This window comes from Coregonus clupeaformis, chromosome 24 (genome assembly GCF_020615455.1).
Source record: "Coregonus clupeaformis isolate EN_2021a chromosome 24, ASM2061545v1, whole genome shotgun sequence".
In the NCBI taxonomy this organism is placed as follows: domain Eukaryota; kingdom Metazoa; phylum Chordata; class Actinopteri; order Salmoniformes; family Salmonidae; genus Coregonus; species Coregonus clupeaformis.
Window position 1 is genome coordinate 14,891,602 of NC_059215.1, and position 18,323 is coordinate 14,909,924.

General features: G+C 40.5%; 1 protein-coding gene across 2 annotated transcripts in view; it reads left to right on the forward strand.

The window, feature by feature from the left end:
• Window positions 1-1,171: 1,171 nt before the first annotated feature.
• The window catches only part of LOC121537765 (regulator of G-protein signaling 19-like), a 101,944-nt gene continuing 84,792 nt past the window's right edge, over window positions 1,172-18,323 (forward strand). For both annotated transcript variants that reach the window (XR_006657383.1, XM_041845394.2), the window contains exon 1: window positions 1,172-1,339. The gene's annotated coding sequence lies outside the window, so the exon portion shown is untranslated. The remainder of the gene's footprint in view (window positions 1,340-18,323) is intronic.

Genomic DNA, 18,323 nt, shown 5'->3' on the forward strand with positions numbered 1-18,323 from the left:
ATGTAGGGAGTGGTATTGGGTTGCAGCAGGAATGAACAAGAAATGGTTAGGTGAGGCTTCCCATCTTAGAGAGCTTTACTGACACCATGTGGCAAACAGCCCATCTCACGATATAGAAACGTAACTGATGAAAATCAAAGGAAATGTGTGTTCATTTTGAACGTGATAGGACTGCTATTCGAATCCCTGCAACTATTTAACATCATTCAGTGCGCCAAATACTAATACATCAACGAACAATCGATGTTCTAATTCCACATGTCCATAGGCCTAGTGTTTAGACTACACAGTTTGAAAATGGTCAAGATATTCTTTAAAATTAATAATCCATTAAAAATGTTATTGGTATGCAATTGTTCTTGCAACAAAACGAGACCAAACAGAATCTGGGCATAAAGAGACGCTTTGACGCGCTGTTGTGGGTGTCTGGCGCGGCTTGCTGGACAGAACCACGGCAGAAACACATGTCAGATAGGGACGAGAACATAGCCATAGACAGCACCGCACAGCTTGCATGGTATGTTCCTTATGTCATTTTAACGTTTATCAGCAGTGATGCGGTGGAACTAGCCTACCACGATAGGCCGCATGGAAGAGGAGGTGACTTTTATTAACTATGTGAGGTAACTTGTTGTCTAAGGTGTGTGAGTGTGAAACAACGGTTTCTTTGAAATGAAGTAGTCTAAACTTTTTTTTTTAATCAATGTGGTTGATTGGGCTCATTGGGAATAAATAATGAAATCATAGCAGGTCATTAAAAACATCACTGTTGTAGTCGAGGCTATATGGGGCTTTCTTGGGTTTACCTTATGTAAAGAAAAATGATGACGATGATGACGATGATGATGATTGTTATTGTTATTATGTCATTACCATGTTATTGTTGTTGCAATTTTTTAGTTGAGTTTATTTACTTGATGATGATGAAGATTGGGAGGAAAACGAGGATGATGATGTTGATGAAGATGAGTATGTACTTAAAAAATATGTTAGTTGGCCTTAGTATGATCTAATTATTATGACTTATTGCAGCACATAAAATAGTTTTAGTTAGTTTTATAAAAAAAATAGCAGCTATGGTGAGGAAGTCCCTTTCCTTGGTAAACAGCCTGCTCTGTCTGTCTGTGTAGAGAGAAACATCCGGCTCGACGCATGCGCCGAGCAACCTCCGTCCGCCTCGGTGAGGGAGTTGATCCTAGATCGCGCTGGAACACGGCAACAGCGAATACATACAGTATTCTTATATATATATATATAAAAAAAAAAACACAAAAAGAAACGGATGTGCCTCCGAAAACGAAACGGATACCGTCCTCCTGATAATTTTAATGCAAAAATTGTAAGTATTATTATTAAATAATAGCCATGTCATGTAAAAGGGTTTTAGTTTGCCAGTCAATGGTGGGGTTTTCCGGCTTATCCCGTTTTGAAAAAAGGTCCGTGATTCCTAGGCTACTGCTGAAGAGAACGGGTTGTCTTGAAGAAACAACCCCTCTAACGTTTTCCCCAAAACCTGTAAAACAACATTTAGTATTTGGATCATGTTTTCGACAACGCTCCATGTCGTTATACTGAGAATACAGCTTTCCAGGAAATAGAGTAACGATATGTCTTTTCGATACAATAATCACTGTGCTTCTCATTCGAAACTGACTGAGGAAGACTACAGCTACTGCCGCTTATTTTGTCGTTTTTTTCTCTCCCACTGCTTCATTTCTATGAGTGGAATGTCTGCTCTGCTCTGGATCCGTATTAGTAGGCAACAATATGGAGATGTCAGTCTGTTCCATTTTGGTCGGCTAGGATTTCTAGCTGTCTCTCTCTCGCTCTCTCTCTCTCGGTACCAATGATATGATGTATTTGTCATCATTATGACTAGCACAAACATGTTCACTGTTAGCCTGCTAATTGTAATATTGAAAGCAGATAATTTGATCAGCCAAATTAGATGTTTCCTATGTGCAATCACCACAGGAGCGGAACAACGAATGCGACCTGCAGGCTATATTGCAAACGGTTTTGTCAGATGTATACTTTTTTGTTGTTGTTGTTGTTGCATGACATCCGTCAGTTCTCCTCATGCAATAGAAGGCTATGAGAGGGTTGGTGATTTTCTACACCAAATCGTGACGCTCTTCTCAGCCTTGCCAGGTGAGGTATTATATAGGCTACAGGTCTGGGAATGATGGGTTACGGCTAACGAATTATGGGCGTTTTGAACGAATAATCGTTTAGTGTTTGACATTTAGCCTACCTGTAGTGGGAGGGAGCAAGGCAACAGCATACATGTTGGCTATTTTCTCTAGTCGATCGTATAGGAAGTGCAAAATAAAAAATATCATAATTATGCTTTGTCAGAGATCCTATTGATAGGCCTAGATATCATATGTGTTACAGATAACAGTAGACGTCATCATCTTTAACCCTCATATTGTTCGTGTAGTGTGTGAATGTTTTATGAGGAGGATATGTGGCTGCCTGCCTACTCATTTCCTCCCAATCTCGTCGTGTAGTAAAGCGCGTTCGTGACTCATGCGCGAGACGTTCGAGTGAATGAATTTCTTGTGCGCGGCACCGGCAGGCGCGTGGGCGAACTCCTGGGCACGCGCTTATGAATATGACGGGGACAGGAAGCAAAGCTTGCAAACTGCAGTTTGGGAACACAGATGAGACCAAACCAAAAATTGCAATGAAAACATCTTTAGTTTGCCACAACAGAAGTCAGAGTAAAGCCTTTTCTGTTATTCTGACAGATTGCTCTCTCACGGAGACGATTCTCTTGTAGGTTAGCGACATGAGCAACATAGAGAGGGCTGCAGAAGACAGGTAGTGGGCTATTCACACCGTTGAAGCATACAACATGATAGGGGAACTGAGGAGCCCAAACAGACATTAAAGTGAGGAGACATTAAAGTGAGTTTGTATTCAATAAGGTTTTCAGTACATATATCTTAAGCCATCCCTTTAAATATGGTGTGTCTTTAATTCGAATTTTGCCGACAGACTCACTAGAATACATTGAGGGAACGGGTTCAGAATATTAGGGATCAATGACAGAAAAGCCATCTATGCATATTCGTCTCCATTTCAGCACCAACTGGTAGATTAAAAAAGTTATCTGATCTTGTAGATTATTTAGGCCAATTTTAGGGCTAGCAAAGTATGTGTGAATCGTAAATTACAGGGTTGCAGAGCCTTTACGCACTAAATATATTGATGAATAAAAAGTACTGTGGTTTGATTCATCCTGAAAGTTGCCATATTCAGTTGTTTAATCTATGAAATATTGGAAGGTGAGAAAAGTGTCCAATAGGGATTGAACAGTGGTCCTATAAATCCACCCTAATAATCCTCAGTAATCATGGAACTGTCATGACAACCATCCAGTCGTCATGAACCGTGCGCCAGGCTACAGGTTTAAACTGCTACGTATGGTCTGTGTTCCATAATGATTCTAATAGGCTACGTATGGTCTGTGTTCCATAATGATTCTAATAGGCTACGTATGGTCTGTGTTCCATAATGATTCAAATAGGCTACGTATGGTCTGTGTTCCATAATGATTCAAATAGGCTACGTATGGTCTGTGTTCCATAATGATTCAAATAGGCTACGTATGGTCTGTGTTCCATAATGATTCTAATAGGCTACGTATGGTCTGTGTTCCATAATGATTCTAATAGGCTACGTATGGTCTGTGTTCCATAATGATTCAAATAGGCTACGTATGGTCTGTGTTCCATAATGATTCTAATAGGCTACGTATGGTCTGTGTTCCATAATTATTCAAATAGGCTACGTATGGTCTGTGTTCCATAATGATTGAAATAGGCTACGTATGGTCTGAGTTCCATAATGATTCTAATAGGCTACGTATGGTCTGTGTTCCATAATGATTCAAATAGGCTACGTATGGTCTGTGTTCCATAATGATTCAAATAGGCTACGTATGGTCTGTGTTCCATAATGATTCTAATAGGCTACGTATGGTCTGTGTTCCATAATGATTCAAATAGGCTACGTATGGTCTGTGTTCCATAATGATTCAAATAGGCTACGTATGGTCTGTGTTCCATAATGATTCAAATAGGCTACGTATGGTCTGTGTTCCATAATGATTGAAATAGGCTACGTATGGTCTGAGTTCCATAATGATTCTAATAGGCTACGTATGGTCTGTGTTCCATAATGATTCAAATAGGCTACGTATGGTCTGTGTTCCATAATGATTCAAATAGGCTACGTATGGTCTGTGTTCCATAATGATTCTAATAGGCTACGTATGGTCTGAGTTCCATAATGATTCTAATAGGCTAAGTATTGTCTGTGTTCCATAATGATTGAAATAGGCTACGTATGGTCTGTGTTCCATAATGATTCTAATAGGCTACGTATGGTCTGAGTTCCATAATGATTCTTATAGGCTACGTATGGTCTGTGTTCCATAATGATTCTAATAGGCTACGTATGGTCTGTGTTCCATAATGATTGAAATAGGCTACGTATGGTCTGTGTTCCATAATGATTCTAATAGGCTACGTATGGTCTGTGTTCCATAATGATTGAAATAGGCTACGTATGGTCTGTGTTCCATAATGATTCTAATAGGCTACGTATGGTCTGTGTTCCATAATGATTGAAATAGGCTACATGTCCTAAATTATTGCACAACGTTTAGCCTAATATGATCCACTAATGTTAGCGACCCTCAGGAACAACTTACACAGACGTGACAGAGGAAAGAAAGGGAAATGGAATGGAATGATGCAAAAATGTAGGCTAAGAAACTGAAGGAAACTAACACTAAAATGACAGTTATAAATGTACAGTATGCGTGTATTACTGACGGTGGATTCTGATAGTTACTAATATTTAGCATGATACAAATTGTATAATATAACAGAAAAGCCCGGGTCTCCAAATTTCCTCTTTGCAAATTACGAGGACACACAATTAGAATTCTGAATAACGGCACAGCTATTTATATCCTACTTCACTGTGGAAAAGGGCCGCAATACATGTCATGTTGATATGATTTTCAGTTTGCTTCCATATGACTGGTTTCCAGGGATCATAAGGAAAATTTATCGCAAACAATTACTACGTGTATTTACAATCCCCTTCTCCAAACAGATTACTAATTTGCTCTTATCAATAGCGTTGATCAATTTATGAATTACAGTGCATGGAGATTAAATCTGAAAAAAATTAAGTATATGCTTTTTCTACTTGGAACCGGCAGGTTTGCTTGACCTTATTCATGGTTTCCTCGCGCATAAAGGTGGTGGAATTATGAGGGAATCAAGTCAAGGTCAGAATACAGCGTATCTGTAGACACACCTCCGCCACACCTTCATTTTCTTTGATCTCCACCCCAAAAATAATAGGTGTGTGAATAGCATGCTATTCTCTAATAGGTGTGTGAATAGCATGCTATTCTCTAATAGGTGTGTGAATAGCATGCTATTCTCTAATAGGTGTGTGAATAGCATGCTATTCTCTAATAGGTGTGTGAATAGCATGCTATTCTCTAATAGGTGTGTGAATAGCATGCTATTCTCTAATAGGTGTGTGAATAGCATGCTATTCTCTAATAGGTGTGTGAATAGCATGCTATTCTCTAATAGGTGTGTGAATAGCATGCTATTCTCTAATAGGTGTGTGAATAGCATGCTATTCTCTAATAGGTGTGTGAATAGCATGCTATTCTCTAATAGGTGTGTGAATAGCATGCTATTCTCTAATAGGTGTGTGAATAGCATGCTATTCTCTAATAGGTGTGTGAATAGCATGCTATTCTCTAATAGGTGTGTGAATAGCATGCTATTCTCTAATAGGTGTGTGAATAGCATGCTATTCTCATGCTTAAATTCAAGGTCAGAATACACGGCGAGATAAAAGTGCATACAAATTGAATTAAGTTCCATTTACACGCGCTTAACTCGGGTCGGAATTACCCCTTTAGTTACTTATAGATCTACTTAGTATTCAAAGTTACGGTAACTTTACAAGAGTGTTCTTGTTGCTGTGCAATTGCAATATTCATGTAAGTAAAGTGTAACCCCAAGTCACTGAGAAATGGAAGAAGGATGAGTAAAGGTGTATTTACATAGAACATTTACTTATAACACCACAGTCATGGTCAAAAGTTTTGAGAATGACACAAATATTAATTTTCACAAAGTCTGCTACCTCAGTTATTATTATGGAAATGTGCATATACTCCAGAATGTTATGAAGAGTGATCAGATGAATTGCAATTAATTGCAAAGTCCCTCTTTGCCATGAAAATGAACTTAATCCCCCCAAAACATTTCCACTTCATTTCAGCCCTGCCACAAAAGGACCAGCTGACATCATGTCAGTGATTCTCTCGTTAACACAGGTGAGAGTGTTGACGAGGACAAGGCTGGAGATCACTCTGTCATGCTGATTGAGTTAGAATAACAGACTGGAAGCTTTAAAATATAATAATATAATAATAATAATATGCCATTTAGCAGACGCTTTTATCCAAAGCGACTTACAGTCATGCGTGCATACATTTTTTGTGTATGGGTGGTCCCGGGGATCGAACCCACTACCTTGGCGTTACAAGCGCCGTGCTCTACCAGCTGAGCTACAGAGGACCACCCATAAAAGGAGGGTGGTGCTTGAAATCATTGTTCTTCCTCTGTTAAACATGGTTACCTGCAAGGAAACATGTGCTGTCATCATTGCTTTGCACAAAAAGGGCTTCACAGGCAAGGATATTGCTGCTAGTAAGATTGCACCTAAATCAACCATTTATCGCATCATCAAGAACTTCAAGGAGAGAGGTTCAATTGTTGTGAAGAAGGCTTCAGGGTGCCCAAGAAAGTCCAGCAAGCGCCAGGACCGTTTCCTAAAGTTGATTCAGCTGCGGGATCGGGGCACCACCAGTGCAGAGCTTGCCCAGGAATTGCAGCAGGCAGGTGTGAGTGCATCTGCATGCACAGTGAGGTGAAGACTTTTGGAGGATGGCCTGGTGTCAAGAAGGGCAGCGAGGAAGCCACTTCTCTCCAGGAAAAACACCAGGGACAGACTGATATTCTGCAAAAGGTACAGGGATTGGACTGCTGAGGACTGGGGTAAAGTCATTTTCTCTGATGAATCCCCTTTCCGATTGTTTGGGGCATCCGGAAAAAAGCTTGTCTGGAGAAGACAAGGTGAGCGCTACCATCAGTCCTGTGTCATGCCAACAGTAAAGCATCCGGAGACCATTCATGTGTGGGGTTGCTTCTCAGCCAAGGGAGTGGGCTCACTCACAATTTTGCCTAAGAACATATTCATGAATAAAGAACGGTACCAACACATCCTCCGAGAGCAACTTCTCCCAACCATCCAAGAATAGTTTGTTGACGAACAATGCCTTTTCCAGCATGATGGAGCACCTTGCCATAAGGCAAAAGTGATAACTAAGTGGCTCGGGGAACAAAACATCGACATTTTGGGTCCATGGCCAGGAAACTCCCCAGACCTTAATCCCATTGAGAACTTGTGGTCAATCCTCAAGAGGCAGGTGGACAAACAAAAACCCACAAATTCTGACAAACTCCAAGCATTGATTATGCAAGAATGGGCTGCCATCAGTCAGGATGTGGCCCAGAAGTTAATTGACAGCATGCCAGGGCGGATTGCAGAGGTCTTGAAAAAGAAGGGTCAACACTGCAAATATTGACTCTTTGCATAAACTTAATGTAATTGTCAATAAAAGCCTTTGACACTTATGGAGTGCTTGTAATTATACTTCAGTATACCATAGTAACATCTGACAAAAATATCTAAAAACACTGAAGCAGCAAATACTTGTGTCATTCTCAAAACTTTTGACCACGACTTGACAGTGTTGTTATTAAAGTATAATTATTCCTGTAAGTACCGTGTTACCCCAGAGAGAAAAATAGTTATGGTAACACTTTACGTTAGGAAAGGGAAAGGAAAGGGGGATACCTAGTCAGTTGTACAACTGAACGAAATGTGTCTTCTGCATTTAACCAAGCTGCCTTAAGGCGCCAGCATGCTTCAGTCCGAGTGTGGTCGCATACTCCCTTGAAAGACCTTCGCTTGAAAAACAAGAAAAAAGCGGCAATAATACTGTTTGTCCATTTTGAGACACCGTAGCCAGTATACACTTCCTCAAAATGTGACTTGTTTCAGGAAACTAGGCCTATTTCGCGGGTCCCTACTTCACAGGAGAGACATTTGAACATAAAGTTTTTTTTTTATCAAAATGCGTTTTTCTGCAGAAATGCCTTCTGGAACGTGAACTTTCATGTGCCTTAAAAACAAACTCCATCTGTAAATAGGAATACAATTGTTTAATTGCAAGCCTAGTTGGTTAAGGCACAGAAAAAGACATCAACCTTCCCACTAGCCATGCTTGGCTGAGATAATGAGTGGGCTGGACATGCAGAGAGAGGAGTTCGGATTGGTCTGCCATATAGCACGCTTCTGTCTATTTGAGCTGGTCAGTATGTGTAGGTAATCCTGTCTAACGCGGCTTTAAAACATTTTTATTGTGTGGTGGAGCTGCATAAGTGTTGCTCTCCACTTTCTGGAGGATCGAGTTTTGAAATCAGTGGAATTAGATTATGATAGCTAAAGAGATGGAGAAAACACCTGTCTCCAGATTACATCTTCAAACTAAGGGCAACCATGGCATCCGTGACAGGGAGACACGTCCATCATGCTTGATGTATATGGGTAAAATAGTCTAGCTAGCTACATTTTCAGATATTACACGTTTCTAATTTTGACAGAAAGTGGTTTCATGTCATATTAAAGTGGACTGTTAGCTAGCTAGCTAATGTTAGCTGGCTAGCTAATGTTACGTGTATGATCTTATTATTCGTATCTCAGAGCCATTTGCTTGCTAACATTGAACCTGGTTGGTTAGCTACCTGCAGATTCATGCAGTGTAGTAACGTCTTGAGTTGGGATTATGGTTCATTGTTTACCTAGCTAGCTATCTACATGTTTTAACAAAAGACTCCACTATTCAAGTAACCATTTTGGGTGCGTTCGTAAATTCAGTCTGAGTATGCCAGAGCGATGAATAACTGATTAATTTACGAACGCACAACACCCGTTGAATATGGCCGGTGTCAGTAAACGTCGGCAAAAAAGCGTAATTAAATTGTTGCCAGCAGCACAGGTAAAGTCACAAATGCTCTGGATAACATTATTGGGATTATGGTTTATTGTTTACCTCTGGATAACATGAAAACAGCCTAACCAGCTCTGCAATGCCCTAGCATAATACCCAATCAAGAATTAATCTAAGATAACTTAAGACATCTGTCATAAATGTTGACGTTTTTGTCGAGGAGATCTTAGTCGCACAATGTTACATCTAACTAAGATGTTTGCGGCAGGTAGCTTAGTGGTTAAGAGCATTGTGCCAGTAACCACAAAGGTTGTTGGTTCTAATCCCCGAGCCGACTAGGTGAAAAATCTGTCGGTGCCCTTGAGCAAGGCATTTAACCCTAATTGCTCCTGTAAGTCGCTCTGGATAAGAGCGTCAGCTAAATGACTAAAATGTAAATGTTTGGTGCAGTATTTCTCAATGAAAAAATTAGCATGAAAACAAGTAATCTCTCGTTGAATGACAACAAAGAATGTATTGAAGAATCCCTACTGTTAACCAATCACCGACGAAGGGGCGTAGACTTAAACTACAGACTTCGGCTTGCCTCAAGAATAAATGTTTTGTGCCCGAACAACCGAAAAAAACCTTACCGAAGTCCCAAATGAACAAAAACGTCACAAAATGTCGTCAAATATACAGTGAGGGAAAAAAGTATTTGATCCCCTGCTGATTTTGTACGTTTGCACACTGACAAAGAAATGATCAGTCTATAATTTTAATGGTAGGTTTATTTAAACAGTGAGAGACAGAATAACAAACAAAAAATCCAGAAAAACGCATGTCAAAAATGTTATAAATTGATTTGCATTTTAATGAGGGAAATAAGTATTTGACCCCCTCTTAATCACAAAGATTTCTGGCTCCCAGGTGTCTTTTATACAGGTAACGAGCTGAGATTAGGAGCACACTCTTAAAGGGAGTGCTCCTAATCTCAGTTTGTTACCTGTATAAAAGACACCTGTCCACAGAAGCAATCAATCAATCAATCAATTCCAAACTCTCCACCATGGCCAAGACCAAAGAGCTCTCCAAGGAGGGCAGGGACAAGATTGTAGACCTACACAAGGCTGGAATGGGCTACAAGACCATCGCCAATCAGCTTGGTGAGAAGGTGACAACAGTTGGTGCGATTATTCGCAAATGGAAGAAACACAAAAGACCTGTCAATCTCCCTCGGCATGGGGCTCCATGCAAGATCTCACCTCATGGAGTTGCAATGATCATGAGAACGGTGAGGAATCAGCCCAGAACTACACGGGAGGATCTTGTCAATGATCTCAAGGCAGCTGGGACCATAGTTACCAAGAAAACAATTGGTAACACACTACGCCGTGAAGGACTGAAATCCTGCAGCGCCCGCAAGATCCCCCTGCTCAAGAAAGCACATATACAGGGCCGTCTGAAGTTTGCCAATGAACATCTGAATGATTCAGAGGAGAACTGGGTGAAAGTGTTGTGGTCAGATGAGACCAAAATGGAGCTCTTTGGCATCAACTCAACTCGCCGTGTTTGGAGGAGGAGGAATGCTGCCTATGACCCCAAGAACACCATCCCCACCGTCAAACATGGTGGTTGAAACATTATGCTATGGGTGTGTTTTTCTGCTAAGGGGACAGGACAACTTTACCGGATAAAAAGTACGATGGACGGGGCCATGTACCGTCAAATCTTGGGTGAGAACCTCCTTCCCTAAGCCAGGGCATTGAAAATGGGTCATGGATGGGTATTCCAGCATGACAGTGACCCAAAACACACGGCCAAGGCAACAAAGGAGTGGCTCAAGAAGAAGCACATTAAGGTCCTGGAGTGGCCTAGCCAGTCTCCAGACCTTAATCCCATAGAAAATCTGTGGAGGGAGCTGAAGGTTGGAGTTGCCAAAAATCAGCCTCGAAACCTTAATGACTTGGAGAAGATCTGCAAAGAGGAGCGGAACAAAATCCCTCCTGAGATGTTTGCAAACCTTGTGGCCAACTACAAGAAACGTCTGACCTCTGTGATTGCCAACAAGGGTTTTGCCACCAAGTACTAAGTCATGTTTTGCAGAGGGGTCAAATACTTATTTCCCTCATTAAAATGGAAATCAATTTATAACATTTTTTATATGCGTTTTTCTGGATTTTTTTGTTGTTATTCTGTCTCTCACTGTTCAAATAAACCTACCATTAAAATTATAGACTGATCATTTCTTTGTCAGTGGGCAAACGTACAAAATCAGCAGGGGATCAAATACTTTTTTCCCTCACTGTATGCACAAACTCTTCCAGTCTGTTTCGGCTTGGAAGCATACCTTTAATTGACTTCCACTTCATCAGTGCCCAGGGAGCAGTTGTTGTTGGGGATTAACTGCCTTGGGAATTCGAACTAGCGACCTTTCGGTTACTGGCCCAATGCTACCTCCCGATGTTATTAGTATAGTGTAACCCTTTACGCTACAGTGTTGTTATTGCTGTACTTATTACTGGGTATTATTATCTTGTCAGTACAATGTAACCCCAGAGAGAAACAGGGCATCAGTGTAACCCAGAGAGAAACAGGGCATCCACCTCCAAAGGAAGGATGTGACTCATTCATGTCACTCTGCAGAAATATATCTTGCTCTGTTCTCCCATCGTCAGGCCACATCCTCAGCCTCTGTCTCAGTCTTAGTGTAGGGTAGATATGGTGCCTGTCTGACTCAGTCTTAGTGTAGGGTAAATATGGTGCCTGTCTGTCTCAGTCTTAGTGTAGGGTAGATATGGTGCCTGTCTGTCTCAGTCTTAGTGTAGGGTAGATATGGTGCCTGTCTGTCTCAGTCTTAGTGTAGGGTAGATATGGTGCCTGTCTGACTCAGTCTTAGTGTAGGGTAGATATGGTGCCTGTCAGTCTATTCCTATTTTCTCTCTTTCTTCATTTGTCTGCCACTCATTTCCTCTTTTTTGGGTTTCCCCTTTCACTCCCTCTCTCCTCCCTCCCTCTGCTGTTCTTTGGTTTCTTAAAGGGGAAGAAGAAGAAGAAGAGGCTTAGAGACAAACGTTTGAGCTACAACACACATACAGTACACACACACACACAGCTTTATTTTCGTGAAATGTCAGGACTTTTTTGGGGAGTAAAAATGTTTGACCATTAAAAATCCTATTTTCCCTAACCCTAAACCTAACCCTTAACCTTAACCCTAACCTTAACCCCAAAAACCATAACCTAACTAAACCTAACCCTTAATCTCAAAATAGCATTTGAACAAATTCAGGACATGAAAATAGTCCTGGCTTTTCAAAAATGTTCAAGTTTTCCTACCTTGTCAGGACATTAATGTGAAAAGTTAGGACACTGGGGTCCTGATAATGTAGGAAAACAAGTACCCACACACACACACTGGTTTTGGGTAATATATATATTATATATATTATATATATATATTTATATTATATATATTTAACACACATATATTCTTGGTTCTAGTCGTATGTTCTATAGTTGGTTTTGATGGTGCTATGATTTGTTGTTGTGGGGGTTTGGTTGTTGTGGGGGTTTGGTTGTTGTGGGGGTTTGGTTGTTGTGGGGGTTTGGTTGTTGTGGGGGTTTGGTTGTTGTGGGGATTTGGTTGTTGTGGGGGTTTGGTTGTTGTGGGGGGTTTGGTTGTTGTGGGGGTTTGGTTGTTGTGGGGGGTTTTGTTGTTGTGGGGGTTTGGTTGTTGTGTGGGTTTTGTTGTTGTGGGGGTTTGGTTGTTGTGGGGATTTGGTTGTTGTGGGGGTTTTGTTGTTGTGGGGGTTTGGTTGTTGTGTGGGTTTTGTTGTTGTGGGGGTTTGGTTGTTGTGGGGGTTTGGTTGTTGTGGGGGTTTTGTTGTTGTGGGGGTTTGGTTGTTGTGTGGGTTTTGTTGTTGTGGGGGTTTGGTTGTTGTGGGGTTTGGTTGTTGTGGGGGTTTGGTTGTTGTGGGGGTTTGGTTGTTGTGTGGGTTTTGTTGTTGTGGGGGTTTGGTTGTTGTGGGGATTTGGTTGTTGTGTGGGTTTGGTTGTTGTGGGGGTTTGGTTGTTGTGGGGTTTGGTTGTTGTGGGGGTTTGGTTGTTGTGGGGGTTTGGTTGTTGTGGGGGTTTGGTTGTTGTGTGGGTTTGGTTGTTGTGTGGGTTTTGTTGTTGTGGGGGTTTGGTTGTTGTGGGGATTTGGTTGTTGTGTGGGTTTGGTTGTTGTGGGGGTTTGGTTGTTGTGGGGGTTTGGTTGTTGTTTGGGTTTGGTTGTTGTGGGGGTTTGGTTGTTGTGGGGGTTTGGTTGTTGTTTGGGTTTGGTTGTTGTGGGGGTTTGGTTGTTGTGGGGGTTTGGTTGTTGTGGGGGTTTGGTTGTTGTGGGGGTTTGGTTGTTGTGGGGGTTTGGTTGTTGTGGGGGTTTGGTTGTTGTGGGGGTTTGGTTGTTGTGGGGTTTGGTTGTTGTGGGGGTTTGGTTGTTGTGGGGGTTTGGTTGTTGTGGGGTTTGGTTGTTGTGGGGGTTTGGTTGTTGTGGGGGTTTGGTTGTTGTGGGGGTTTGGTTGTTGTGGGGTTTGGTTGTTGTGGGGGTTTGGTTGTTGTGGGGGTTTGGTTGTTGTACTGCAGGCGGTTCTGGTGTTCTTTCATTTTATTGGCTGCATCGTATAAGTGTTGGTGGTGTTTGGTGTGAATGGTATTTATTTAATGGTAACAATTTACTTTGCGTATATGTCCATAACACATGTATTACACATCAATAAACATTTAATGAACGTGTTATAACAGGTCCCAACCGCATTATTAAAGGTTAATATCCATAGCATATCTATAGCGCATTCATGTCATGCTATGCAAGAGCTCATATCTAGGTATCTTAATAGATGCATCATTACAATGACAGCGTAGCTTCATCATTATGGCTGTTCTCAAAAGTGTGCCTCTGCCATACTAGTGACAAACCACATTTAGTAGCACAAATAATGCTGATATATAATCTGTACCAGCCCCATTTCCCCCAACGTATCTTTCTTCTTCTTCTTCTTCTTCTTCTTCTCACTGAGGTCAATGGTGCATGAAGATCCCCACAGGGTTGAATTTTACGGATCAAATCGTGTAGTTGCTGGTCATATCATAACTTATCATCTGTAACTCATTAACAGCTCCCTCCTCCACATGACAATTAGGTCATACTGGTCTATAGTGCACAGATGAAGGGTCTATGTATGAATTCTATGCAGTTAATGTGAAGTCATTTGTATTTTCCCATTTATAGAGAAGCACTTCTGATCTATAACACCAACATTAAAGGTCTATTTATGAATTCTATGTAAAGTCAATTATTTTATATTTTAGTCATTTTAGCAGATGCTCTTATCCAGAGCGACTTACAGTTAGTGAGTGCATACATTTTCATACTGGCCCCCCCGTGGGAATCGAACCCACAACCCTGGCATTGCAAGCGCCATGCTCTACCAACTGAGCTACACGGGACCACATCTAAATATGTCTATATCTATCTATTATAAACAGTTGATTAACATTGTTAACTAAATGTTTAATGACTTTTATGCTGACTTTGTAATGTTTATTAACCGAGTTTGAAAACGTGTTGACATTATGCAAGGGGCTTAGCTAGCTGCTAGCTACATTACTGTATAAGGGGGAAATGCTAGCTAGCTAGATTACTGTATAAGGGGGAAATGCTAGCTAGCTAGATTACTGAATAAGGCGGAAATGCTAGCTAGCTAGATTACTGTATAAGGGGGAAATGCTAGCTAGCTAGATTACTGTATAAGGGGGAAATGCTAGCTAGCTACATTACTGTATAAGGGGGAAATGCTAGCTAGCTAGATTACTGTATGAGGGGGAAATGCTAGCTAGCTAGATTACTGCATGAGGGGGAAATGCTAGCTAGCTAGATTACTGAATAAGGCGGAAATGCTAGCTAGCTAGATTACTGTATAAGGGGGAAATGCTAGCTAGCTAGATTACTGTATAAGGGGGAAATGCTAGCTAGCTAGATTACTGTATAAGGGGGAAATGCTAGCTAGCTAGATTACTGTATAAAGGGGAAATGCTAGCTAGCTAGATTACTGTATAAGGGGGAAATGCTAGCTAGCTAGATTACTGTATAAGGGGGAAATGCTAGCTAGCTAGATTACTGTATAAGGGGGAAATGCTAGCTAGCTAGATTACTGTATAAGGGGGAAATGCTAGCTAGCTACATTACTGTATAAGGCGGAAATGCTAGCTAGGTTTACTACTCTGTTTTCGTGCATTTTACTCACTCAAATAGTTATTGCTATATGGGTCTGAAATGGGGAATTGAATTTGAATGGTTTGAATATGAATCTTTTAAAAATCCATTCAAGAAAAGTAAAACTAAAAAATGTAAATAGTAGGATTATTCGGCCAACATCTAGAAAATGGAAATAAAATGTTCATATTTCCTTTAACATTGTGGTTTCTGTATTCTTTACTTTTGACAAGTGAGGCATGTTTATGAATGCTTTATGAATGATTTATGAATGGGAAAATATAATTGGATTTACATTGACTGCATATAATTCATACATAGACCCTTCATCTTTGCGTTATAGACCAGTACGACCAGTTTTACTGTGACGCGGAGGAGGGCTGTTAATGAGTTACCAAAGAGTTATGATATGACCCTCAACTACACCATTTGATCTGTAAAATGTACCCTGAGGATTCAACCCTGTGGAGATCTTCATGCACCATTGACCGGCCGGTGGGGGAAATAGGGCTGGTACAAGCTGTATATCAGCATCAAGTGGTTTGGCCTTTTGACATATTCACAGGGCCCGATTCAGACTTAAGAAATGTACAACTTTTCTACGCATTTCTCAGCAGTTGATACTCAGACTTAGCTTATGCAGTTGTATAACAGGCTTTGCAGGCGTGGTTTCCTTGCGAGCGCTGAGTAAATGTAATTCAACTGCTGAAAACCCTCCCACTTGCTGGCCAATAGATTGTCTCCTGGAGTTTTCATTCAATAAGGTTTTCAGCAGTTTATCTAAAGCCATCCCTTTAAATCTGGTGTACTTTTTTATTTGAATTTTCTCGACAGACACACTAGACTATATGGAGAGAACAGTTCAGAATATTAGGGATCAATGAAAGAAAGTCATGTTAATACACACATATTCGTCTCCTGTTCAGCACCAATTGGTAGATTAAAAATACTCTGATCTTGTTTATTATTTAAAGTTAGGAAAGTATTTATGAATAATAAACAAAACAGGGTTGGAGAGCCTTTAGAGAGTATATTGGTGAATCAAAAATACAGTGGTTTAATTAATCCTGAGTTGCCATATTACATTTTTAAAACCATTAAATATTGGAAGGTGAGAAAAGTGTCCAATAGGGATTGAACAGTAGTCCTATAAATCCACCCTAATAATCCTCACTAATCATGGAACTGTCATGACAACCATCCAGTCGTCATGAACCGTGCGCCAGGCTAAAGGTTTAAACTGCTACGTATGGTCTGTGTTCCATAATGATTCTAATAGGCTACGTATGGTCTGTGTTCCATAATGATTCTAATAGGCTACGTATGGTCTGTGTTCCATAATGATTCTAATAGGCTACGTATGGTCTGTGTTCCATAATGATTCTAATAGGCTACGTATGGTCTGAGTTCCATAATGATTCTAATAGGCTACGTATGGTCTGTGTTGCATAATGATTCTAATAGGCTACGTATGGTCTGTGTTCCATAATGATTCAAATAGGCTACGTATGGTCTGAGTTCCATAATGATTCAAATAGGCTACGTATGGTCTGTGTTCCATAATGATTCAAATAGGCTACGTATGGTCTGTGTTCCATAATGATTCTAATAGGCTACGTATGGTCTGTGTTCCATAATGATTCTAATAGGCTACATATGGTCTGTGTTCCATAATGATTCTAATAGGCTACGTATGGTCTGTGTTCCATAATGATTCAAATAGGCTACGTATGGTCTGAGTTCCATAATGATTCAAATAGGCTACGTATGGTCTGTGTTCCATAATGATTCAAATAGGCTACGTATGGTCTGTGTTCCATAATGATTCAAATAGGCTACGTATGGTCTGTGTTCCATAATGATTCAAATAGGCTACGTATGGTCTGTGTTCCATAATGATTCTAATAGGCTACATATGGTCTGTGTTCCATAATGATTCAAATAGGCTACGTATGGTCTGTGTTCCATAATGATTCAAATAGGCTACGTATGGTCTGTGTTCCATAATGATTCTAATAGGCTACGTATGGTCTGTGTTCCATAATGATTCAAATAGGCTACGTATGGTCTGTGTTCCATAATGATTCTAATAGGCTACGTATGGTCTGTGTTGCATAATGATTCAAATAGGCTACGTATGGTCTGTGTTCCATAATGATTCAAATAGGCTACGTATGGTCTGTGTTCCATAATGATTCAAATAGGCTACGTATGGTCTGTGTTCCATAATGATTCTAATAGGCTACGTATGGTCTGAGTTCCATAATGATTCAAATAGGCTACGTATGGTCTGTGTTCCATAATGATTCAAATAGGCTATGTATGGTCTGTGTTCCATAGTGATTCTAATAGGCTACGTATGGTCTGTGTTCCATAATGATTCAAATAGGCTACGTATGGTCTGTGTTCCATAATGATTCTAATAGGCTACGTATGGTCTGTGTTCCATAATGATTCTAATAGGCTACGTGTGGTCTGTGTTCCATAATGATTCAAATAGGCTACGTATGGTCTGTGTTCCATAATGATTCAAATAGGCTACGTATGGTCTGTGTTCCATAATGATTCAAATAGGCTACGTATGGTCTGTGTTCCATAATGATTCTAATAGGCTACGTATGGTCTGTGTTCCATAATGATTCTAATAGGCTACGTATGGTCTGTGTTCCATAATGATTCTAATAGGCTACGTATGGTCTGTGTTCCATAATGATTCTAATAGGCTACGTATGGTCTGTGTTCCATAATGATTATAATAGGCTACGTATGGTCTGTGTTCCATAATGATTCAAATAGGCTACGTATGGTCTGTGTTCCATAATGATTCAAATAGGCTACGTGTCCCAAATGATTACCCAACTTGTAATCCGTTAGCCTAATATGATCCACTATTGCTAGCGATCCTCAGGAACAACCACAGGAACTTGACAGAGGAAAGAAAGGTAAACTAAGGATGTAATG